A 25,542-nucleotide genomic window follows, 5' to 3' on the forward strand; every position below is an offset into this window, starting at 1 on the left:
AGGCGCACTTCTCACGACCCCCCAAACGTATAAATGACTACGATCTGCGAATCTGCACTTGGAATGTGTGCACCTTGTACAGAACAAGCGCAGTTTTCGCCTTGGCGGATGTACTCAAGAAGTACAAAGCCGATATTATTGCCTTACAGGAAATGCGATGGAAAGGGACTGGCGTAAGTAAATCAGATGATTACGCCCTGTATTATAGCTGCCATGAAACGAGACATGAATTTGGCTGAGGATTTATGGTTAATAGGATAATAAAAGACCTTGTCTCCAGATTCACTGCAATAGATGAGCGAATTGCTATAATCCGTATAAAAGCGAAGTTCTTCTACATCAGTCTCATTTGCGCCCATGCTCCGACTGAAGACAAAGATGAACAGACCAAAGACATATTTTATGAGCGCCTAGAAACAGCATATGATCGCTGCCCTGGCCATGACATTAAAATTCTGCTAGGAGATTTTAATGCAAAAAACGGAAGGGAAAATATCTTTGGTCCCACCGTCGGAAAATTTAGCCTTCATGAAGAAACATCCGAAAATGGCATGAGGTTGATTGACTTCGCGGCAGCAAAATGGTAGTTAGCAGCACCAGATTCAAGCATCTCGATGTACACAAGGCCAACAAGAAATCAAATCGATCATGTTGTGATAGACGGAAGGCATTCATCCAGTGTTTTCGACGCCCGATCGATACGGGGAGCGAATATCGATTACCTTGTGACAGCCAAGGTTCGCCGCCCTCTCAATGTAGCAGCAAAGGTGCGATCTAATGTAACACGGAAACTCGACGTCGAAAAAAATGAACCAGGCCGTCAATAAACATCAGCACCTTGGGACAATGTAAAGGGATTCGGTAAAGGAGGTAAGTATGGGAAGTCGGCTATAGGATAACTCTAGTATTCTATACGAAATCGATAGAAAAAGTTGAATTCGGATCGGAGGTTTAATTGCATAATTTAGAAGACTAATAAGGACCTCAAATAAAACACAACATGTAGTTGAGGCCTACTCCGCTCAATTTACCCACCTGCTTGACGAAAGCACTTCTTGTCCCGATAATAGCATAGAAGCACAATGGCAAAAAATTGCCCACTGCCTACATACTGCAGCAAAAGCAACACTTGTGTACCAAAAACCACCACCAAGAAACCCATGGTACTACTGATGTGAAAGACGCAGCGTATAGGACAACCCTGCAGACAGTAGAAATGGAGAGAGGAGAAACGTGTTTTCAGAAAAAGGAAGAAAGAACAAGAAAAACGTGAGCGTGAGCAAATCGAGATCTACAGGGGTCAGAATGAAGTCCGGAAATTTTACCAACGGCTAAAACACCAAACCGAAGGTTTTGGTGCAGGCACATACTACATCTCATGTAGAGATGAGGTAGGAAACCTGTTGACAGATACAGACTGCGTGTTGAGGATCTGGAAGGATCATTTTTGAAAGCTTCTGGTGTCAAATAGTGGCGGTGTAGAAGATACCCCAGAACCAATAAGAGATGATGGTATAGAGTGCATACCACCTAGCCAAGATGAAGTCTAAATAGCAATCAATCGGCTCAAGAACAATAAAGCAGCAGGAGCCGATGGGCTACCAGCCCAATTATTCAAGACTGGTGGTCAGATGCTGGTAAGGAGTATGCACCTTCTGTTTAGTACAATTTGGCTAGAGGAATGCATGCCCAATGATTGGAACCTCAGCATCCTGTGTCCCGTTGAAAAAACAAATGAGACAAGACGATATGTTCCGACCATAGAGGAATTAGCCTTCTTCCCATCGCATAAGAAAGTGCTATACAGCGTGCTGTGTGAACGATTGAAGCCAATGGTCAATGACATTACTGGACCATACCAATGCGGCTTCAGACCTGGCAAGTCCACCATTGACCAGATTTTCACTCTGCCCCAAATCCTGGAAAAAACCCACGAAAAACACATAGACACATTGCACCTATTCGTCGACTATAAAGCCGCATTCGATAGACCTATCCGTTCAGAGGTATTTATGGCCACGTTCGGCATTCCTGCAAAATTAATACGGCTATGCAGGATAACTTTAACTGGCACAAGGTTAGCAGTTAAAGTCGGAAAGGACCTATCGGAGCCCTTCAATACCGAACGAGGATTCTGACAAGGTGACAGTTTGTCGTGTGACCTTTTTAACATCCTGCTGGAAAAGGTCATACGAGAGGCAAAGGTGAACAGAAATGACACTCTGTACATGGCACATGCTACTCGCCTACGCCGATGACATCGATATAATGAGTCGAACATTGCGTGTGGTAACAGCCATCTTTGAACAAATCGAGAAGGAGTCTGCCAAAGTGGGACTGGCAGTAAACGGCGAGAAGACCAAGCTGATGGTATCAATGCGCAAGACGTGTAGTAGACTCGGACCAACTGTGGAACTTGAGAACTACAGCTTCGAGGTAGTCAAAGATTTTATATACCTTAATTCGGCTATGCAGGATAACTTTAGATGGCATAAGATCAGCTGTTAAAGTCGGAAAGGACCTATCGGAGCCCTTCAATACCGAACGAGGATTCAGACAAGCTGACAGTTTGTTGTGTGACCTTTTTAACATCCTGCTGGAAAAGGTCATACGAGAGGCAAAGGTGAACAGAAATGGTACTCTGTACACCAAACAACACATGATACTCGTCTACGCCGATGAGATCGATATAATGGTTCGAACACTGTGACAGCCACCTTTGAACAAATTGAGAAGGAGTCTGCCAAAGTGGGTCTGACAGTAAACGACGAGAAGACCAAGCTGATGGTATCAATGCGCAAGACGTCCAGTAGACTCGGACCAACTGTGGAACTTGAGAACTACAGCTTCGAGGTAGTCAAAGATTTTATATACCTTGTCACCGCCATAAATAAAACGAATGACATCAGTTTTGAAATTCGGAGAAGGATTGTGATGGCCAACAGATGCTACTATGGTCTGAGTAAGCAACTCAAAAGCAAGGCCACCTCCCGCCAGACCAAACTCACACTCTACAAGACGCTGATACTACCCGTTTTATGGATCTGAAGCATAGGTACTTACGCAAGCAGATGTGGCAGCTCTTGGAGTGTTTGAGAGAAAAATTCTCCGAAAGATCTGTGGGCCGATCTGCGTTGAAGGTGAATATCGCCGTCGAATGAACCATGAGCTGTACCAGCTATTCTCGAACATCGACATTGTTAGACGTGTTGAGCTGCAGCGACTACATTGGCTAGGTCATGTTGTGAGAATAGATGAAGATGCCCCAGCCCAAAAGGCATATAAAAGTGAACCAGGTGATGGTTCACGCAGAAGGGGAAGGCCACGAATAAGATGGAAATATCGAGTGGAAGACAACATTGCCGAATATGACCTTTCTAACTGGAAAACCTACGCAAAAGACCGACGCGCCTGGGAATCTTTTCGAAGTTCTGCTTATGGAACGGAAGTTGTGTCACAAGCCAGGGCAGGAAATAAGTAGTAATACATCTAAGTAAGAAAGTAGATCTCAGAAAAAAAAATTATTTAAAAAAACCACACCTTATAAGACCTTAGGTGGCCTTCTGGAAGCCCTTAGACCCACTGTCCTTACTTCCGACCTCCTAATTACCATGTCGACACCAAACTATTTGCTGTTTATTTGCCATTCTAATGGAAATGCCATTGACTTTGCCCCTTTCAGGGCAAATTCCTTTTTGATGATGCTTCGAACAGGATTTTTTTTCTTTTAGTTTCCATCTCCACCCTTCCTCCCCCTTTCTAGGCTTCTGTGTAACGCAAAACTCTATTACTTAACTATAGATTTTAATGTACTTAGAAGATGATGTCGTAAAAGCCGAAGAAGAAAAAGTGGAGAACAGCATAATTAACACTTTTTTTCTGCTGGGCCGATTTGCCGTCAACACTCTATCAGGGGGTGTCAATAACATTAGCAGGACGAACGAAAACAACTTCGACTGTTGGTTGGCAAAGCCACAGGCTCTATGTGTAAGCAAACCATTTCAGTGAGCTGTTGCAAATTAATAGGGAATGACACTTTTGTTTTTGTAATGACAGTTGTTGTTGTTGCTGTTCTGGGTCCATTTTCTGACTACAGTAGTTTGGCAAAGGATATTTGCCAATGTTTCCAAGAAGTGGATGGCCATCTATTCCTGATGCTGCAAAAAGGTTAAAATGTCTCAAGGCAGGATGTATTTTTTTTGTGGATGGGATGTGAGGAGGTGGGGGGTTTTTTAGGCAGTCTGACATTGATGTTTGGCCGTTCCGCCAAATGTGCGTAGCAAACAAGACAACAGATAATTGATACAACAACTACTAGATTCGCGAAATACAACACCGGCCAACCCTAAGTACCCCCCTTCTTCACAAACTTTTGCCAAGTCTTCTTTTTTTGCCTTGTCTCCTAAAAATATGCAACAGAAGTTAGAACTTTATTACTTACTAATTATGCCTCCTCCGATAATTGAATGAATGTAAGAAGACGAAGACGCCGACGACATGACATCACGATGTCGATATGGATGTCGATGATGGCCCACGAAATGAGAAAAGAGATTTTGTGTTCTTTTCCAAAAAAATTCTAATTAAATTGAGAATGAATTTTCTTCATCACTAATTTGATTGACATTCAATATTAATTGGCGTGGTAATTGAATTATTATTTCAGGAGTGGATTTTTTGAACGGAAATTTGAAAATAATATTTTTGGTCAGGACGGGAAATCACAGAAGTGGTATATAAGTAATCAAATTTTCATGGTTGGTTTAACACTTCAAAGTTAAAGAAAATTTAATTAGAAATTTGAGGTGAATGGGGTTAAGGAAAAATTTGAAGAATATAATAGAAAATAAATAGAAACCCGGATATAAAAAACCTATAAACTATTACAAAGTGGCACAAAATAATACATTTGATAAAAAACTAAACAATTTTAATGAAATTATGTAAAATTTTCCAACAAACCGGTTTCGTGAATACAAAAACCGGTTTTATACTACCGAAAACCGGTTATAAAATATAATAGAAATAGTCTTATAGCTATCTATTAAATTTTAGCAAATTTTTGTACAATTACCAAAAACCGGGGTTATTTGGAAAAAAACCCGGTTTCATGCAAACCAGAACCGGTTCAAAATTATTTTATGTAATAAAATATATATTAAATATGACGATTTGATGTTAAAAATTACCAAACCCGGTAGCTGTAAACTTAAGAACCGGTTTAATGTCACAAAAACCCGGTTCCCAGTGAAATAAATTTTGAAGAATGTAATAGAAAACCCGGATATAGTTCATTTCTATATTACTAGAAAGTGGTATAAAATAATAGTTTTTCGAACTACAAAGATTTAATGTAAATATAGGAATTTTTCCAGGTTTCGTGAATACAAAAACCGGTTTCATACTACCGAAAACCGGTTATAAAATATGATAAATTTAGTCTAATTTATATAATTTGTATGAAATTCAAAGAATTTTTTTTTAAAAATAGCCGAAACCCGGTGGTTTTGAACTGAAACCCGGTTCATAAGTGGTGCATAATTTGTAACAGATCCAAAAATAACTGTTATTTTAAAGCAATCTATTCAACTTTAGCAATTTTTATTACAATTACCCAAAACCGGAATTCATTTGGACGAAACCCGGTTTCATGCAAACAAGAACCGGTTCGAAATTAAAATGAAATTATTTTATGTAATAAAATATATATCAAATATGACGATTTGTTGTTAAAAATTACTAAACCCGGTAGCTGTTAACCTGAAGAACCGGTTCAATGTCACAAAAACCCGGTTCCAGACTTCCAAAATAACTGTTATTTTATAGAAAACTTTACAGTTTTAATAATTTTTTGTGTAATTACTAAAAAACCGGGTTTGTTTGGACGAAACCCGGTTTCATGCAAACAAAAACCGGTTCGAAATTAAAATGAAATTATTTTATGTAATAAATAAAATATCAAATATGACGATTTGATGTTAAAAATTACTAAACCCGGTAGGTGTATACCTGAAGAGCCGGTTCAATGTCACAAAAACCCGGTTCTAGATATCCAAAATAACCGTGATTTTATAGAAATCTTTACAATTTTAATAATTTTTTGTGCAATTACCAAAAAAAAAAAACGGGTTTGTTTGGACAAAAACCCGTTTTAATGCAAACAAAAACCGGTTCGAAATTAAAACGATATTAGTTTATGTAATAAAATATCTATCAAATATGACGGTTTGTTGTTAAGAATTACCAAACCCGTTAGCTGTAGACCTGAAGAACCGGTTCAATGCCACAAAAACCCGGTTCCCAGTGAAATAAATTAACAAATTAAAAAACCGGATCATCGCTAGAAAATCCGGATTCAAAATCACCTTTAAAACCACCTATTATGTTTCCTCTCCCATTAATTGGTGGAGGAAGTCAGATACCAGTTCGGATAGACTTTAATTTGGCGAAGCCCCATAAACATGGTTCCCAAAAACCGGTTCAATACCACAAAAACCCGGTTATAAGTAAAAACCGGTTTAATAAAAAAACCCGGTTACAATAAACAATATTTTTTCTTCGGGTTATAAATTACCCGATTCTTTTTCCTAATTCATTTGTATGAGGAATTCAGATACCAGTACGAATAGATTTTAATTTGGTCCGGGTCCATGCAGGTCCCTCCAATAATTTAATGTTTAATAATTTAAGGTGTTTTATTATGTTTTCTTTCCCATTAATTGATGGAGGAAGTCAGATACCAGTTCGGATAGACTTAAATTTGGCGAAGTCCCAAAACATGGTTCCCAAAAAACCGATTCAATACCCCAAAAACCCGGTTATAAGTAAAAATAATTTTTTGCATATTTTATTTTACATATTCCGCATCCATAATTGTTTGTATAAATTTCCATGTAACCGGTTTCTATTAAAATAAAAACCCGGATAAATGCCATAAAAACCGGTTTATTTAATGAAACGATTTTTTAATATTTCATTAAGAGGAGTTTGCGAAGTCTAGGTTTATTATTCCAAATGCTAAACTACAGCTATTTTGTGAAAATAGCGAAAATCGGACCATTTGGGGTCTATAGCAGAACCTGGGTCACGGGCTTCCCTTTTTAATACCTAACCTCATTTACAATCTCTGGCATATATTTGAAGTTGCTGGTAAACATTACTCTCCATTTACTAGTGAAAGGTGTAAATATCGCATTACACCCCAATATACATATGAACACACATACACACATTCCAAATATATTTGCCGACATTAAAAAATTAGTTCCATAAATAAATGTATGCAAAAGATTTTAAATATTAGGTTTTTTTATTTTATTATAATACACTTGTATCTACTTTGTCCGCTTTGAAAGAACCCCATCACACCTAACCCCTCTCTTCTCGCAACCATCCACCACACTCCAATCATTTCGTATTATAGGCCCAACAGTAATCGAACAAACAAAAAGAAAAAAACAACAATCGCCAAACAACCCATCACTTAGGTCAGTGTGCTTTTTGTTGTTGCTGTAGTTGTGGCTAAAAATAGAAATAGTTGTTTGTTGTTGTTTTGTTTTTTTTCTGTCTCAATACATACTTAATAGAATTGGGAGCCATGTGCGGTGTGTGTTCGTCAATGACGATTAGAATGGCTATAGTGACGACGACGATGAACGAACAACCGACAACATCTAAACAAACACACATAATATTTGGAGAATAGTAAAGCAAACAGAACTCGTGTGTGTGAGAGAGAGTGTGTGGGGAGCAGCCAGAGAGGCTCCACAAAAGTAGCAACAACAACAATAGAATAGAACAAACACACACACGTGATAATGAATGGTTGTGGCTGGCACTGGCCATGCGGTCAAATGATCGATGTGTGTAGACGCATAAGAATTGTGTGACTTGTTGCTGTTGGATATGGCTGGCTTTGACAACACGGTCCTGTGGCGCAATGGATAACGCGTCTGACTACGGATCAGAAGATTCCAGGTTCGACTCCTGGCAGGATCGAAGATTTTTTTTTATTAGAAATGTTTTTTTTAATTTTTTATACCATAGAATAAATTTAAATAAAGAAATAAGGTATATGAAATATTTAAAAATAGCTATTTTATTTAAAAAATATTAATGAAAAAATATAAGAAAATATTTCAAATAATTTTTTATCTAATTAACATTTTTTTGTGTTTATTATTTATTTTTATAAAAACAAGTATACCCTAGACCATGTGGTGTGTATTCAAAGGTTGATATACTACGAACTTCAACATGCCGAAAATTAAACGGAACATTTGAATGGGGGCTATTTTAAAAAATTAAGCAATAATGAATACAGTAGACCACGGATATAACAACATCTTATATAAGAAAAACACGGATATAAGATAATGTTTCGCCCATAAATGAAAACCAGTTTGTTATATAAAATACATTAATATAAGAAAAACCCGCTTATAACAAAAAATTTCTCGATTTTTTGGATGTTATTATATCCGTGGTATACTGTATACACTAGAGCCACAACTTGCGTCGTCCCGATTTGCGACGTTTCGAGTTGCGTCGTTTTTCAAAAACCAGAAAATTTGATTTGCGCCGTTGCAATTTCATGTTGCGTCGGTCCGAGCTACATTGTGGATTACTATATTTTTTGCATTTGCAGTGCCGGTTTAGCATCTATTCTGTAATTTAGCATTTTTACAACTTCTGGCAACACTGATCGTCACCTGCACGTTAACATAATTTCAAATTTTGCCTTGTATTGCCAGTATTGCCAATTTTGCCAGTAAATTAAATTTCAGTGCATTTTGTATATGTATAGAAAAAGGTGATTAGATTTGCGGCGCGGTTCTCCGGCCCCCATTAACGACGAAAGTATTGTGGATAGAAAATTTTATTCACTACGAACACGATATGTTAAATTATCGCTACATCGATGAGAAAACTCGATTAAAACCTTGATATTATCGAAAGTTGGGTGGGATCTTCCTATGGAGGTTATAGTTTGGAAATTGTCTAAAAATATATTTTTTGCTCTGAGAGAACCCAAACTACAGTAACTTTAGCGGGAAAATCGGCTAAACCCTTTAAAATAACGGGACCTTATATGGAAGTATGTCAACTATTTCGAAAAAATTCGATGGGAAACTCCTGTCAAACACCAAAACAAAATTGGGAAAATGGGGCGTGGTCTTTATGTGGGGGCTATATAAAAACTTGGCCCTATATGAATAATTTTCTGCAAACATTATTTTACCTTCCAGTATCCCGGAATGCACATCCTTTATATGCGAACAATGTAATAACATGGATCTATATATATGTTTCTCTATATATGTGTATGTGAGTTTTCAAAAACCCTTTAAACCAAATTACAGCCACTTCGATGGAAAAAAATTCAGCTGTAGTCTCTAACATATGGTCTGTTCCCGTACTGCAAGAATGTACGAGTTTTTACTATTTTTTTCGGTATCATAAAGGAAAAAAGTGTTATCGTAGTAAGAAATAGTAGATTCTTGCAGTACGGGAACAGACCAATACTGAAACGTATATCGAAATAAATAATATTTAATTGGAATATTTGAACCCAACGATAATCTAAAAAATCTAAATTGGTTGAAAACATGTCGAAAATCCTCAAAATACAGATATTTGGAATGTAGCATTTTGTGGGGGCTACTCTAAAAAGTAGAAAAAATGTGATTCCTTTTCAGTAGGAAGATTTACTACCCAATGACAACCCAAAATGCCAAATTACAACCAATTGGGTTAAAAAGCATGCCAAAAATTATGAAATTATTATAATAAATTACAAACATTGGTCCAGAAAAAATAATCCTAATATTCGAAAATTCCTAAGTTTACTCTTCTCAAACTAATCGGAATACGTAATTTTTTAAAATGTCTTTTAAAAACATTTTGGTACAATTTCATATTGATTGTATAGAAAAAATATGTTTATGCGATCCTGCCAGGAGTCGAACCTGGAATCTTCTGATCCGTAGTCAGACGCGTTATCCATTGCGCCACAGGACCATATAACGGTTCCATAGTGATAAATAATTTTTTTTCCAAAAAAATATATAATGCTCTTTTTTAAATAAGTTTTAAATCCACGGCATATCTTATTATTGTCTCGGTATTTGCCTATTTTTTGTCAGTTCGGATTTTCTATCTTTGTAGAATTTTTGAATATTTCGTCTATGTTAAGTTCGTAAGGGCAACATTATTTCCGGAGGAGGTTTTCTATGTGTAAATCGGAAAAAAAGTTTCTGCTCTTATTTGTAATTATCTTTAAATACGAAAAAGATGATTCACGCACATACAAGAACAGAATAAAATTTAAGAAACATGTTCCTAATTCTTGGATATATATACATTTCCACGTTTCTTCAAAAATTCAAGCCACCACTTATTGGCAAAGATGTATCAATTCACATTCTACTAAATTCTTCGTGAAGATCCTCATTCTGTTCCAAAATGTCACAAGAAAATTTATCGTTGTGGAGGCCAATGATATTTTCTATTTGTTTAAAATCGTTGATTATAATATTCTATTATGTTTCGCATTAAACTGGCGTATTCACACATTTTTTAACCCATATTAGTCTAAAATTCGTCTTTTGTTCCTAATTCGCATTCTAATCAACTCTTCGTGAAGATCTTCATTCTGTTCCAAAATGTCACAAGAAAATTGATCGTAGGATTTCAATGATATTTTCTATTTGTTTAAAATTTTAAAATCGTTGATTATATTCTTCTATTAAGTGTAGTATAAAACTGGCGTATTGACACAATTTGTAACCCATATTTGTATAAAATTGGTCTTTTGTTCATATAAAGCTGCTTACATCTTCTTTTTTAGTTTTTCTAAAAAGAAATTTATGTTTTCTAATAAAATTTTTCACTGCAACAACTAATTGAAAAATTTATTTATCTTTACCCGGAAGTTTCATATTTAATTGATTAAAGAATTCTGTCGTGTCAGTTAGAAATGCAAATACAAGAATAAACAAAGGATTTTCTAAGCACATAATTTCGGGTGCATCTTCTAAAATAATGGACTTTAAGAACAGAACTTACTCAAGTACCTCGTCTAGGAGATGAGAAACAAATTCATTCTCAACGTTTCACTAGCCTTAAAAGAAGATATTGTACGCTTCATTAATGAAGTATGGCAGCATTTGTGTAAAAAAAATTTCATTAAAAGATCGGGGGCGTGCCAGCAAAGCCGCGGCGGCCATCTGCACGATATCTTGTTCCATATATAACCTGATTCTGTCTATTTACGATAAAATAAAGTTTCAAAATTTTTTTTATTATCTGTGTTATATATAAACTTTAAAACTTTCGTTCTACTTGGGACACCCTTTACATATACTTCTAAATACAATCGCTTTCCATGTTGTGATGAAAATATGGGCAAACAGGTGTATATATTGTTTTAAACACTACTGTATATCTTAATCCAACTTCTGAACCGTTTCTCTTTGGGCACAAAAAAGATTATAAGCAACGATCCTGCCAGGAGTCGAACCTGGAATCTTCTGATCCGTAGTCAGACGCGTTATCCATTGCGCCACAGGACCACATAAAAAACTAGATATATTTTGGAGAAAAAATAGTATAATATATATTATACAATAAATTCAGCTTCTCATGTGGCGGAATATACATTCAATCGCAAATATAGGCTTCTCAAATGGGTCTGTCACGCATCAGTGAATTATATACCAATCCAGTTCAGAACACTGCCCGGTGGGATATCGATCATAGCTTCATAATTATTCCTTCCGAATTTGTGAGGTCGCGGCTCCGGCCTTTGTTAGCATCTTACCTTCGTTATACAATATTTAACTTCCTCACAGCACCAAAAAAGAGTTAGAAACATGTCAGTTACGATCCTGCCAGGAGTCGAACCTGGAATCTTCTGATCCGTAGTCAGACGCGTTATCCATTGCGCCACAGGACCGGGGTGCGTAATCTGTAGGTAGATTTCAAAATAAATGTTTTATTTTTTGGAATTTATTCATGAAAATCGACTCAATAAATCATTAATAGTTTTTTTATGTATTTGTTTTCGATACATAAGTATTATTTAATGTTTGTTAAAGGTAAACAATTGAAAGATGAACAATGCTCTTATAAAAAAAAACAAAACACCACTTGAAAGTTTGTCTCATTGAAGTGGTAGAAACTAGTTCATGTTTTGTATTCAAAAATTCAAGAGGTTTCCAATTAATTATTTAAATAAAAATAAAAAAAATTGACATTTATTTTGTGAACAATGACGATGAAAATTATTTTCTGGAGAAATATTATTGTCTAAGTAATACTTTCCAGAATTGTATGCGACAATCAAACTAAATCCATAATTAAAGTCAAAAAATTAAAAGTAAATTTCGATCCTGCCAGGAGTCGAACCTGGAATCTTCTGATCCGTAGTCAGACGCGTTATCCATTGCGCCACAGGACCACATAAAAAACAACCCCTCAATATAGAACATAACAATATAAAAATGAAAAACTTACATCATAATTTTTTAAAATTCTGGACCTAGATCCGCAGTTATTCCGAAGTTCTCAAAATAATCAATCCCTGACCACCGATCGCGACATCAGAAGTAATATATAGTTTACTTTTCTGCAATTTGACACTATTCCTATAAAGTTGTGATAAAATAGATATTTCCGATCCTGCCAGGAGTCGAACCTGGAATCTTCTGATCCGTAGTCAGACGCGTTATCCATTGCGCCACAGGACCGTATACTTTCTAAAATCAATTTTGATTAAAAATTATGATTTTTATATGAAATTTTTGTTAATAAATTCAGAACTTAGTTCTGCAAATGGTCCATGTGTTCGAAGTTCCCTATATGACTTCTCAGACTATTCTGAATATATAGTTTTCGATGCTATAGAAATGTTGATAAAAGTTCCTCTTTAGATTGCATATAAAAATAGAAATTTACGATCCTGCCAGGAGTCGAACCTGGAATCTTCTGATCCGTAGTCAGACGCGTTATCCATTGCGCCACAGGACCATATATACATAATTCTGGACAACCTACAGAAAATATAGCTCCCCATTTTGGCAAGATATATTCTAGACCACTAGGTCTAATTTTTTTTTGGTTTCGGTGAATCGTTGAGAAATCACATCATTTATAATTTTTTCTTAACTCCAGATTTTTTCTCTAAACATGTAAGAGTGGCGTGAAGTTCGGCCGTGAGAAAATTATTATACCCTTCCCTATTAGCTATGCATTCTTTGCATCGGTCGGGACTATTATATGGCTCCTATTTTGGGAAGTAATGCCCCCGTTTATAAACTTGGATCTTTAATATGGGGGTTAAAATTGATATCCGATAAGAAAATAATTACTTAGTAACATAGTAATGGCTACCTAACTTAGTGTTTATTATACCCTTCATTATTTGCTGTGCTTTGTTTAATCGGTCGGGAAAACTGCATGGCGACTATGTCATAGAAAATCAATGCTGCTCATGCATTGTTATAAACTCGGATTTTCAAGCAACACCCTGATAGAATTTTTGATCGGCTGTATTCAAAATCCCATAATCTATTTACATTCTCTTACATATTTCGTGTGGGAGTTTTCGGAATATCTCGGAGTTGCTCGTGCAACAAATAAAAAAAACGTTCAACCACTGGGAGTGCACAAAAAATCTGTAAAGTAATTGTGAAAAAAAAATCGATCCTGCCAGGAGTCGAACCTGGAATCTTCTGATCCGTAGTCAGACGCGTTATCCATTGCGCCACAGGACCACACATACTATAACGGTATTATTATATCTCCGAATATTATAATCTATAAAAATCTTGTTAAATAAACATTTAGGGCACTGGAGTCCCACAATCGATCCATAGCTGGATTAAACAAACTTTGGTATTCTAATCAAAATAAAGTGACACTTTATATTTGATGATCATTCTTTCAAAATCCCACAGTAGTATTATATGACAATATTCCGATTATTCGATTTAGAAAATTACACTTCATTTCCCAGCACCTAGAAACAGAATTTGAAAAAAGTGTAAGTATAAGCAAGAGTATATTAGCGATTTCATAGGATCGTCGAGCTCGTACATTTCAACAAGAGAAAATGTCAAGTAAGGAGGGCAAATCAGCAACAACCGTCGCCTGTTTTTATCTATGCTAGGCGGTGATACCCATTGTCGGCAAGCTGTAGGCCAACGTATCTAACTTGTACATTAAGGATAAGAAGAGGCCTACTGAAAATTTTGCCACAGAATTAAAAAAATATGTATGGTGAGTTCTTCACCGAATACAACAAACCTGGTACACTATTCCTTCCTTCACCATTATACCACTCACTTAAATCATCATTCCCTTCCCATTAATTTTCAATTATTTAAAACGTCAAATATCCATCTCTGACAGATCGGGTTCGTATGAAAATTCCTTTTTAAATGTTCTCTCTCATTGTGGAAATCAGGTGCGTTATCCATTGCGCTACAGGACAATACATTCAAGATTAATTTTGAATAATACATCATTTAAGCGGAAATTTCTCTCCAGAAAAAAAGTATGTGAAGTTTTGAAAACTCTGTAAAAATGGGGATCATGTAAGTAAGTAAAAGTAATTTTTACCAGTTGAACAAGGCTCGGCAACAGAAACAAATTCTGATATATCGATCTCACAAAAAAATCTATCTTTCATGTCATCTCAATAAAGAGATGATGAGGAGGAGGAGCAGGTTCGGTAAGAGAACTCTCTTTTGATTTTTTATATACAAAGTAGTCTCAAAGATATCAAAAGCGTGCGTTAGTTTGACTGATGCTGATTTTGAGAATATAGAATGATGGACTCTAATTATATACTAATATTTATAGTCGACCCATTCCAACATATTCTGTCCGTTAAAATCTTGGATTTTCATATCATGGGCTTTAAAATTATCCATGCCATTTCTTATACGATGTATTAAAAATCTATTTCGATCCTGCCAGGAGTCGAACCTGGAATCTTCTGATCCGTAGTCAGACGCGTTATCCATTGCGCCACAGGACCACATTTTCAACATCTTATGAACTATAAATTTGAATACGAAATAAAAATTGGATAGGAGATCTTTTGTTGGCAAGTGATTCCACCTTTCGGAAATGACTTGGTCCGGACCCAATTTGTTATACTTTCTAATATAAGCACACTAGGTATATACTTCATATTTCGAAAATCGATTTTGGTATGATATGAAAATAAATTGTCAGATACAATAATCAAAAAAAAAAAAAAAAAAAATCTGATGTCGACTTCTAAATCTCTTTTTTATATAGCGAATTTGGATTTCCTTTTAATAGATATAGTGTATGTCCAGCGGGAGGTCTCTTGTGAAGAGGAGAGAAAATTAAGTTAATGAGGGATCTATTTTTGTCTACAGCCCTTTGAGACTTCGGTTAGCAGAAAGTTATTTTTATTAAAATTAGATAGCGATTTTTCTATTGCCACATGTGGTATGTTTGGGTTAGATTAGTTTATGTTAGGTTATTTTGTATTACAGATTAAATGTACAGGGGCCTGGACAGATTTTACAGCACTCCACGAGAATATAATCCTGTTTCATTTTATTCTCGTTTACAGAAGAAATAATTGAAATTTTCTCTCTTAAAAAATGAGATCGAAGCCAGCAAAAGAAATACTAAAAATATTGAACAAGTGAAGATTTTGAGGTCTGGCCAGAATTTTGGATAATCCAACTTAAATTGACACGATATTCACAAAATATGGTCTACTCCCTTTATTGTGGAAAATATTTCGAAATTGCGCCACAGGACAATAACTCTTCAAATATTAAAGTAAAATTTTAGACCAATTTGTTTCAAAAAATAAATATGTGATTATTTGAAAACTATGTAAGAAGTTTTTAAATCCTGTAGACAGTTGAAAACTATGTAACATAACCTCATATAATAGAATTTCAGAATAGTTTTAGTGCATGTATGCTAAGCTAATTGGTACCTCTTCTATAATAATAGCCATCTCCTTCATCATTTCTGGAACCCACCAACCAACCAAATGGATCCAGGGGGGTACACGCCTGTTTATAGCCACAATATTTTCTTGCAAGCTATAAAAATCTAAATTTTTCGATCCTGCCAGGAGTCGAACCTGGAATCTTCTGATCCGTAGTCAGACGCGTTATCCATTGCGCCACAGGACCACATAAAAAAACATATCTTCAGTGTATAAAACAATAATAAAAAATGAAAAATATACTTCGTAATATATTAAATTCTGGACCTAGATGCGCTGTTTATCTGAAGTTCTTAGAATAATCCCTCCCTGGCCACCGATTGTGACCACAGTAGTAATATATAGTTTCCTCTTCTGTAATTTGACATTATTCCAATATAATTCGAATAAAATATATAACTTCGATCCTGCCAGGAGTCGAACCTGGAATCTTCTGATCCGTAGTCAGACGCGTTATCCATTGCGCCACAGGACCGTTGCACAATCTTAAAAAGTATTTTTTGAAAATGATTTTTCTTTAGGGTTCTTTTCGAAAATATTTCAATATTTGATTGGACATCGTTATTTGCACAGGTGCAGATATTTACTTTCAATACACAATTTGGAGATTACAATTAATTACAAAGAGAAACTGAAGATGACAATAAGTGGTTTGTTTGTCTTCAAAAAACTTGAAATTGTTCAAAAACCAACAATGAACTCGAATTAATGATCTGTCTGTCAACGCTGTGGAATATGGAAAAGAGTGCCAGAATGAAAATGCCTTGCCAAGAATTGAAAAATGTTTTTTTTTTATTTGTCTTGATATAAAATTCACCTTTGACGGATCCCGTTTACTTTGAGTTCTATATATTCTAGATACAAAATAGTCCGTCGAGGTAAAAAAGTTTCGATCCTGCCAGGAGTCGAACCTGGAATCTTCTGATCCGTAGTCAGACGCGTTATCCATTGCGCCACAGGACCATATTTTTCACCACTTAGGTATTTTTGGAAGTTTGTAAATTAGAAAAATAATAGTAACAATATAAAAGTGCTACAATGTTTACACAGCTGTGTTTACTTATAACCCACAGTGTAAATTTGCTTCTATTATTTGATCTCTTTTATTACAACGAAATGCAAATTTAATGGCTAAATAATAAATAATGGTTAACACACTAAAGAAAATGGTAATTTCAAACAATATCCGTAAATTGGTATTGAGGGCCTAAAATACTTAGGAACCACATAAAAGCCAGGCCAAAATTTGGGAGAATTTTATTGAAATCCTGGGTTTTCGGCCTAAAACCAAGGGATACCACTCACTCCATTTGTTGAAATCAAAGTTTGTAATAAAAAAATCATCGATCCTGCCAGGAGTCGAACCTGGAATCTTCTGATCCGTAGTCAGACGCGTTATCCATTGCGCCACAGGACCACATAACAAGATAATTCCGTCTATAATCGAGCTGAAATCGTTTGAGAATATTTCAAGCCATTTCCATTAATTATTCAATAGCCAGAACTATTAACATAATTATGTATTCAACAATGTTGGTTGTATGTAAATTAGGTTATTAATAACAACGTCGGAACATAACCAAATTTGAATGGTTATATTGTGTGAGAACAGATTAGTGATCCGATCACACTTCATTGTATGCTAAACAGAAGCTTTAAAAAATTAAAATTTTTCATTATTATTTTGAATTGTCGTAACTAATAGATTATTGAATATTGAACATGATTTAGAGATGACCTGAGTAATCATCGGCTTAATTTCATCTAAAATTTTAAATAAAATAACGAAATATGAAACTATTGAAATTAAAAAAATGTAATCGATCCTGCCAGGAGTCGAACCTGGAATCTTCTGATCCGTAGTCAGACGCGTTATCCATTGCGCCACAGGACCATATAGTATATAGTAACGGTGTAATTATATCGGCAGAAATATATAATTCACTAAAAATATGCTTGAAGTTTTATTAAATATATATTTATACCAGTCCCATATTCCATCCATATCTTCGTAATATCTGGACCATAGTAGATCAATTCATATAAAAATATGAGCACTTGCATTTAATAATTTCCGAAATCTATAATGAAATTCGAAATAAATATTTTGGATATTGAAATATTGATATTCCGCAGTTACCTAAATATTAATTGGTGAATATTCCTTACAAAATTGAACCAGGTCAGGTCTTCAGGCTTTGAATAAATTACACTGGAAAACGTATATAACGACATATTGCTTATAACGACTTATCCGAAAGACCCAAGAACAGTTCTGACCTTTTTTTGATATAGCTTATAACGAAATATCGCTATTCGCCAGCCCCTTTTTTGAAAACGTTTAATATTTGGTATCCTGAGTGTACAGAAAAATATTCTCAGAAAAGTTATCAAGATAGACAAAAATAGTTTGTTTGAGGGTTTCTAATCCGATTTTCAAATGTACTGAAAATATGAAAATGTGCAAAATAGTCATTCCAGCTCTATTGGAAATTTTAGCATTAGACCGATAGAGATAATCTTGCAGCAAAATCTACTACCAACTATCTTTCATAATATTGGACATAGAATTTATGACGATTTAGAATTTTTAATGAAAGGACCGGGGTGACCCCCCCCGGACCCACACTACTTACACTACTACTTCCTCCTTTATTTTCCCATCATCATCATATCTTTCGGCTAATCTCTTTCATAGCATGAGGATGATCTGGAGAAATTTCGATAAATTTATTAAAAATCTATTCGATCCTGCCAGGAGTCGAACCTGGAATCTTCTGATCCGTAGTCAGACGCGTTATCCATTGCGCCACAGGACCACAAAAGGATATGTTGCCGATCTATAAAAAGAAAAACGTATAACATATTTTACTATAATAAATTTGGGATCCAGATCCACAGATCCGAGACGGTTCTCAGAAAAATGTCTCCCCGATGATTACTGATCGTGATCATATATAATTACCCACTCTGTAATAGTATATGTATTCTAATAGACAGCTGGCTAAAAATAAATATTTTCGATCCTGCCAGGAGTCGAACCTGGAATCTTCTGATCCGTAGTCAGACGCGTTATCCATTGCGCCACAGGACCACATGAAAGTTCAAGTCGACCATCTACAACATCAATATTGAATCTCTATACATATATAATAAATCCCTAACTACAATTCTAGAGATCAAACTGAGGTATCGGAAAGTCCTACATTTTGTAGGACTAAGGTCGATCTTCGACACATTATTAGATTTTTTTGCAATCTCAGATTGATATATAGATCTTAGCTATCTATCTAAACATATTTTATTTATCCGCTATATCGGCGGCGGTTCCGTTGATTATTCTATTTTTTTATTTTAATGGAGAGGTTATAAAAATGTATCATCGATCCTGCCAGGAGTCGAACCTGGAATCTTCTGATCCGTAGTCAGACGCGTTATCCATTGCGCCACAGGACCACTTCAAAAACACGAAATATATATCAGTGATATAAAAATACCCATCCCATCTGTAACTTCGAGACCTTGGTCCACAGTTTAGCTTGAGTTTTCAGAAAATCACTCTCTGTCAGGATTAGACATGGGTAATGTAAAGTATACTCTTCTGCAACTTGACATTATTCCAATAAATTGGGCAAAAAGTAAAGATTTTCGATCCTGCCAGGAGTCGAACCTGGAATCTTCTGATCCGTAGTCAGACGCGTTATCCATTGCGCCACAGGACCCGACAGTACTGGTTTTTTTTCCAAAATTCCAATTAATACTTTTCTATTGAAAAATAAGGTAAATGGGACCATGTCAGGTCAGTAAGCCCTTGTCGGATGCCTTCATATTCTGAAGTAGGTTCCAATTAAATATTTTCTTTGACTATGTAAGAATATTGCGACCTGTTCTAATAGCTTTTAACATAAAATAGATGATGGTCTTCCATAATCCATTAGCTGAAAATTCTAAGCAAATTTTAATTAATCTGCATATCTGTCCGTTCAGATACATACCCAGCAATTTCATAATATAAAAGAGGCCCATAAATTAGGACAGATACATACCCTTGCTAAAAATTTAATCATAGTCCAGTCCTCCCCTCCTTTTCTAAATATCCAATACCAACCCTCCTCATATCCGCACCAATTTAATAACCCTATTTTACCTGCCACAAAAAAGAAAAAAACTGTAAGAAACCACCTAAAAGCGATCCTGCCAGGAGTCGAACCTGGAATCTTCTGATCCGTAGTCAGACGCGTTATCCATTGCGCCACAGGACCATAAGCCACAAAATTTACATTGTAATTTTTGCAAAAGAAGAATTACAATTACAAGTTCTTGGCAAGGGTCCGCAATTAGACAGGAAAGTTGGCAGCCATGCGGATCTGCCAATTTTTAACTTCGTTGGAAGACAAATTGACAATCTGAAGTGCAAATGTACAGGGAACATTTTATAAATAGTTTAAAAATGTGTGTATAACGGTCCTGTGGCGCAATGGATAACGCGTCTGACTACGGATCAGAAGATTCCAGGTTCGACTCCTGGCAGGATCGCAGAGATTGGTTTTTTCAATTTATATTTGTAATTTATTTTTTTTAATTTAAAATAATTCACGCTTATATAGGCCCCTGAAAAAATATTCTTTAAATAATCCACGCCTTCCATAGGCCCCTGAAAAAATATTCTTTAAATAATCCACGCCTTCCATAGGCCCCTGAAAAAATATTCTTTAAATAATCCACGCCTTCTATAGGCCCCTGAAAAAATATTCTTTAAATAATCCACGCCTTCTATAGGCCCTGAAAAAATATTCTTTAAATAATCCACGCCTTCTATAGGCCCTGCAAAAATATTCTTTAAATAATAGACGGCTTATATAGGACCTGAAGAAATATTCTTTAAAAAATCCACGCCTTATATGGGTCCCTGAAAAAAATACTCTTTATAAAATCCACGCCTTATATAGGTCCGTGAAAAAATATTCTTTAAAAAATCCAATATTCACCCTCGACGTAGATCGGCCCGTAGATCTTTCGGAGAATTTTTCTTTCATACACCCCAAGAGCTGCCTCATCTGCTTGCGCAAGTACCCATGCTTCTGATCCATATAATAGCACGGGTAGTATCACCGTCCTGTAAAGTGTGAGTTTGGTCTGGCGAGAGGTGGCCTTGTTTCTAAACTGCTTACTTAGACCATAGTAGCATCTGTTGGCCATCACAATCCTTCTCCGAATTTCAAAACTCATGTCATTCGTTTTATTTATGGCGGTACCAAGGTATATAAAGTCGTTAACTACCTCAAAGCTGTAGTTCTCAAGTTCCACAGTTGGTCCGAGTCAACTGGACGTCTTGCGCGTTGATACCATCAGCTGGTCTTCTCGCCGTTTACTGCCAGAACCACTTTGGCAGACTCCTTTTCAATTTGTTCAAAGGTGGCTGTTACCGCTCGCAATGTTCGACCCATTATATCGATGTCATCGGCGTAGGCGAGTAACTGGTGTTGTTTGGTGTGCAGAGTGCAATTTTTGTTCACCTTAGCGTGTGACAAATTGTCACATTGTTTGAATCCTCGTTCGGTATTGAAGGGCTCCGACAGGTCCTTTCCTACATTAACTGCTGACCTTGTCTCACTTAAAGTTATCCTGCATAGCCGTATTAATTTTGCAGGAATGCCGAACCTAGACATGGCTTTAAACACCTCTGAACGGATAGGGCTGTCGAATGCGGCTTTATAGTTGACAAATAGGTGGGATGTGTTGATGTGTTTTTCGTGGGTCTTTTCCAGGATTTAGCGCAGAGTGAAAATCTGGTCAATGGTGGATTTGCCAGGTCTGAAGCCGCATTGGTATGGTCCAATGATGGCTTCAATCGTTCACACAGCACACTGTGCAGCACTTTATATGCGATGGGAAGTAGACTTACTCCTCTATAGTTGGCACGCCTTCCATAGGTCCTGAAAAAATATTTTTATACCCTTCACCACACTGTGGTACAGGGTATTATGTCTTTGTGCATATGTTTGTAACAGGCAAAAGGAATCGAGATAGACCCATGGTTCCTTTTGAGAATAAGCATAGAATCACTTTCTGAGTCGATTTACGGATGTCCATCCGTCTGTCGGTCCGTCCGCCAATGTTAACAACAGGTACAGGTCGCATTTATGATCCAATTTGGATGAAATTTGACACAGTTCACGTATTTGGCCCAAGTGATGCACCAAATTCCCAATATTTGTCCGATTGGGACAAAATTTTGCACGGCGCACTGAATCAGGTCCATGCTTATGTGTGCGGAGTTTTGTTGGAATCGGTTCAGATTTAGATATAGCTCCCATATATATTGTTGCCCGATTTTTTGTGAATGATGCACCAAAGTTCCAATATTTGTTGGTCCTCCAAAGATTCTATGACAGTTCTACCTACAGGATATTATAGATATTAACATGTCTTGCATGCACCCATAGTGGTGAAGATTATCATATAGTCGGCCCCGTCTGACTTTGGAACTTTCCTTACTGTTTTTTTTTTACCCATTTTGAATAATCAATAGCCTTCACTAACCGAAAAATATTACCGAATTTGATTGACATGACCTGAGGAGGTTATGGAAATGTTATTTCTATATATGAAATTGTAACAAATGCTTTCAATATGATGTCAACCGAAAATGATGATATCAATTAAATTTACCTTTCAACATCATATGTTCGGAATAAAAAGTTTGCAAAATACATGACAAAAAAATCGATTATAACTTTTATTCAGTAGAAAATAATTGATATGTAAAGTATTGTGGGCGAATTTGTATAAAAATTTAAATAAAATTAAAAAAAGAAAAAATTTCACATTTTATTATTTTTTTATATCCAAACTGTTATACATCAAATATATAAAACTGTTATACAAAACTCTTATACACCCCAAAGAATGCTTTGGAAATGAAAGAGATATTAAGCTAATTTAATTGTTAATATTGACAAAAAGTGCAGCATTCTTTTAGGCGCATATTACTTCTTTGATAATTTGGGAATATTTTTTTTTTAACAAAGTTTTCAAATATTTTTTAAAAATTATTCGGCGCACTACATAAGTCGTGGATTTGTTTTAAAATATTTTTTCAAGCATCCACATAAGGCGAGGATTTTTAAAAATATATTTTTTAAGCATCCACATAAATATTTCCTATATGCTCCCCAATTCATCCAGGACGCTTTAGTCTTCCATTCATTGCTTCGTTCCTCTATTTCATTTCTTTTCTATGCTGAAGTGCAACATAAAAAACGCTAGGAAAAAACCTAAGCGGAAAATTGCTTTAAAGCTCTTGCAATTGCTATAGATGTTGTTGTTGTTGTTATTGTTGCCAGTGGCATTTGAAGTTTTCGTTAAGTGTCCTGGCTTTTCAGCTGGGGGTTCAAGCGTTCGTTCAGCGTTGTTAGGCTTTGTTGTCAAATGCCTCTGGATGACGATGCCGATGACGATGACGATGGGGAACACCAGCTACCAGAAATGAATGATGGAAATTGCAACAATAATAACAAACAGTTACAATAACAATAACACCACTATTAAGCTCTTGAAGTGTAGCCAAAGTACCCTCACTCGCTCACTCACTCAGTCATTCATTCATTCACTGACTCACTCACTGGGATGTTGCACTTGCAACAGGACCCATTCAAGGAATAACAAATGCCAAGAGTTTAGCATTTATTCGAAGTCAGTGTGTTCATAAATCCATGAGGGCGGTGGGGAGGGTAATTTGTTAGAGGGAATGGGATGGGGAGATATTCTTTAAAACTTGGCGCTTTTTGGAGGTTTTTCAAAAAAAAAAATATATATATAAATATTTTTTTTAACCAGTAAGGAAAGAAGAAAAAAAAATCGAAGATATTTATGGACTTTGGTGCACCATATACCTTAAATCGGATGAAATTATATATGGGAGCTATATCTAAATCTGAACCGATTTTCATGAAATTTTACACACATCGTTCTATACTCAATTCAGTACGCTATGCCGAATTTCGTGCAAATCGAAGGATATATAGGGACTTTGGTGCACTATTTACATAAAATCGGACAAAACGATATATTGGAGCTATATATAAATCTGAACCGATTTTCACAAAACTTAACACACATCCTTCTAAGCTTAATTCAGAACTCTGTGCCAAATTTCGTGAAAATCGAAACATATTTAGGAACTTTGGTGCTCCATTTACATAAAATCGGACGAAGATATATATGGGAGCTATATCTAAATCTGAACCGATTTTCAAGAAATTTTACACACATCGTTCTATACTCAATTCAGTACGCTATGCCAAATTTCGTGCAAATCGAAGGATATATAGGGACTTCCGTGCACTATTTACAAAAAATCGGACGAAAATATATATGAGAGCTATATCTAAATCTGAAGCGATTTTCACGAAACTTAACATATGCGATTCTAGACTCAATTCAATACGCTATGCCACATTTCTTGTAAATGGAAAGATATATAGGTACTTTGGTGCCAACATCGGACGAAAATATATATGGGAGCTATATCTAAATCTGAACCGATTTTCACGAAACTTAACACCCACCATTCTAGGCTTAATTCAGTACTCGATGCCCCATTTCGCGAAAATCTAAGATTATATAGGGACGTTGGTGCACTATTTACATAATATCGGACGAAACTATATATTGGAGCTATATCTAAATCTGAACCGATTTTCACGAAACTTAGCACACATGAATCTGTACCTAATTCAGTACCCTATGCCAAATTTCGTGCAAGTCGAATGATATATAGGGACTTTGGTGCCTATATCGGACGAAAGTATATATGGGAGCTATATCTAAATCTGAACCGATTTTCTCGGAAAGCCACACACATCATCCTAGACTTAATTTAGTATGCTGTGCCAAATTTCGTGCAAATCGAATGGTATATAGCGACATTGGTACACAATTTCGCTTCAAATCGGGCGAAAATATATATGGAAGCTATATCTAAATCTGAACCGATTTTCAGGGAACTTAGCACACATCATTCTAGGCGTTGTGCCAAATTTCGTGCAAATCGAAAGATATTTTGGGACTTTGGTGCACGACTTACCTTAAATCGGATGAAAATTTATATGGGAGCTATATCTAAATCTGAACCGATTTTCTCGGAAAATAACACACATCATTCTAGGCTTAATTCAGTACTCTCTGCCAAATTTCGTGCAAATCGAATGATATATAGCGAATTTGGTACACCATTTACCTTAAATCGGACAAAAATATATATGGGAGCTATATCGAAATCTGAACCGATTTTTACGAGACTTAGCACACATCATTCTGGACCTAAGTCAGTACAATATGCCATATTTCGTGTAAATCGATAGACATATAGGCACTTTGGTGCCCCATTTACCTTAAATCGGACGAAAATATATATGGGAGCTATATCGAAATCTGAACCGATTTTACCGAAACTTACCATACATCATTCTAGACTCAATTCAGTCCGCTGTGTCAAATTTCGTGCAAATCCAAAGATATATATGGACTTTGGT

General features: G+C 35.8%; 20 non-coding genes across 20 annotated transcripts; 2 read left to right on the forward strand and 18 right to left on the reverse strand.

Annotated features, from left to right (window-relative positions):
- Positions 1–7,925: 7,925 nt before the first annotated feature.
- Trnar-acg (transfer RNA arginine (anticodon ACG)) lies at positions 7,926–7,998 on the forward strand. Its single transcript has one exon. It is a non-coding gene; the product is annotated as a tRNA-Arg (tRNA).
- A 1,949-nt stretch (positions 7,999–9,947) lies between these two features.
- On the reverse strand, positions 9,948–10,020 carry Trnar-acg (transfer RNA arginine (anticodon ACG)). The gene has a single exon. It is a non-coding gene; the product is annotated as a tRNA-Arg (tRNA).
- A 1,480-nt stretch (positions 10,021–11,500) lies between these two features.
- On the reverse strand, positions 11,501–11,573 carry Trnar-acg (transfer RNA arginine (anticodon ACG)). The gene has a single exon. It is a non-coding gene; the product is annotated as a tRNA-Arg (tRNA).
- Positions 11,574–11,883: 310 nt separating this feature from the next.
- Trnar-acg (transfer RNA arginine (anticodon ACG)) lies at positions 11,884–11,956 on the reverse strand. Its single transcript has one exon. It is a non-coding gene; the product is annotated as a tRNA-Arg (tRNA).
- A 431-nt stretch (positions 11,957–12,387) lies between these two features.
- Trnar-acg (transfer RNA arginine (anticodon ACG)) lies at positions 12,388–12,460 on the reverse strand. The gene has a single exon. It is a non-coding gene; the product is annotated as a tRNA-Arg (tRNA).
- Positions 12,461–12,676: 216 nt separating this feature from the next.
- On the reverse strand, positions 12,677–12,749 carry Trnar-acg (transfer RNA arginine (anticodon ACG)). The gene has a single exon. It is a non-coding gene; the product is annotated as a tRNA-Arg (tRNA).
- Positions 12,750–12,956: 207 nt separating this feature from the next.
- Positions 12,957–13,029, reverse strand: Trnar-acg (transfer RNA arginine (anticodon ACG)). Its single transcript has one exon. It is a non-coding gene; the product is annotated as a tRNA-Arg (tRNA).
- Positions 13,030–13,702: 673 nt separating this feature from the next.
- Trnar-acg (transfer RNA arginine (anticodon ACG)) lies at positions 13,703–13,775 on the reverse strand. Its single transcript has one exon. It is a non-coding gene; the product is annotated as a tRNA-Arg (tRNA).
- Positions 13,776–14,970: 1,195 nt separating this feature from the next.
- Positions 14,971–15,043, reverse strand: Trnar-acg (transfer RNA arginine (anticodon ACG)). Its single transcript has one exon. It is a non-coding gene; the product is annotated as a tRNA-Arg (tRNA).
- A 1,077-nt stretch (positions 15,044–16,120) lies between these two features.
- Positions 16,121–16,193, reverse strand: Trnar-acg (transfer RNA arginine (anticodon ACG)). Its single transcript has one exon. It is a non-coding gene; the product is annotated as a tRNA-Arg (tRNA).
- Positions 16,194–16,408: 215 nt separating this feature from the next.
- Trnar-acg (transfer RNA arginine (anticodon ACG)) lies at positions 16,409–16,481 on the reverse strand. Its single transcript has one exon. It is a non-coding gene; the product is annotated as a tRNA-Arg (tRNA).
- A 415-nt stretch (positions 16,482–16,896) lies between these two features.
- Trnar-acg (transfer RNA arginine (anticodon ACG)) lies at positions 16,897–16,969 on the reverse strand. Its single transcript has one exon. It is a non-coding gene; the product is annotated as a tRNA-Arg (tRNA).
- Positions 16,970–17,350: 381 nt separating this feature from the next.
- On the reverse strand, positions 17,351–17,423 carry Trnar-acg (transfer RNA arginine (anticodon ACG)). Its single transcript has one exon. It is a non-coding gene; the product is annotated as a tRNA-Arg (tRNA).
- Positions 17,424–17,827: 404 nt separating this feature from the next.
- Positions 17,828–17,900, reverse strand: Trnar-acg (transfer RNA arginine (anticodon ACG)). Its single transcript has one exon. It is a non-coding gene; the product is annotated as a tRNA-Arg (tRNA).
- Positions 17,901–18,752: 852 nt separating this feature from the next.
- Positions 18,753–18,825, reverse strand: Trnar-acg (transfer RNA arginine (anticodon ACG)). The gene has a single exon. It is a non-coding gene; the product is annotated as a tRNA-Arg (tRNA).
- A 202-nt stretch (positions 18,826–19,027) lies between these two features.
- On the reverse strand, positions 19,028–19,100 carry Trnar-acg (transfer RNA arginine (anticodon ACG)). The gene has a single exon. It is a non-coding gene; the product is annotated as a tRNA-Arg (tRNA).
- A 289-nt stretch (positions 19,101–19,389) lies between these two features.
- Trnar-acg (transfer RNA arginine (anticodon ACG)) lies at positions 19,390–19,462 on the reverse strand. The gene has a single exon. It is a non-coding gene; the product is annotated as a tRNA-Arg (tRNA).
- A 193-nt stretch (positions 19,463–19,655) lies between these two features.
- Trnar-acg (transfer RNA arginine (anticodon ACG)) lies at positions 19,656–19,728 on the reverse strand. The gene has a single exon. It is a non-coding gene; the product is annotated as a tRNA-Arg (tRNA).
- A 467-nt stretch (positions 19,729–20,195) lies between these two features.
- Positions 20,196–20,268, reverse strand: Trnar-acg (transfer RNA arginine (anticodon ACG)). The gene has a single exon. It is a non-coding gene; the product is annotated as a tRNA-Arg (tRNA).
- A 201-nt stretch (positions 20,269–20,469) lies between these two features.
- On the forward strand, positions 20,470–20,542 carry Trnar-acg (transfer RNA arginine (anticodon ACG)). Its single transcript has one exon. It is a non-coding gene; the product is annotated as a tRNA-Arg (tRNA).
- Positions 20,543–25,542: the final 5,000 nt, after the last annotated feature.

Source organism: Musca vetustissima, unplaced genomic scaffold (assembly GCF_032173495.1).
Source record: "Musca vetustissima isolate MV318-11 ecotype Yass unplaced genomic scaffold, APGP_CSIRO_Mvet_v1 utg1530, whole genome shotgun sequence".
Taxonomy (NCBI): domain Eukaryota; kingdom Metazoa; phylum Arthropoda; class Insecta; order Diptera; family Muscidae; genus Musca; species Musca vetustissima.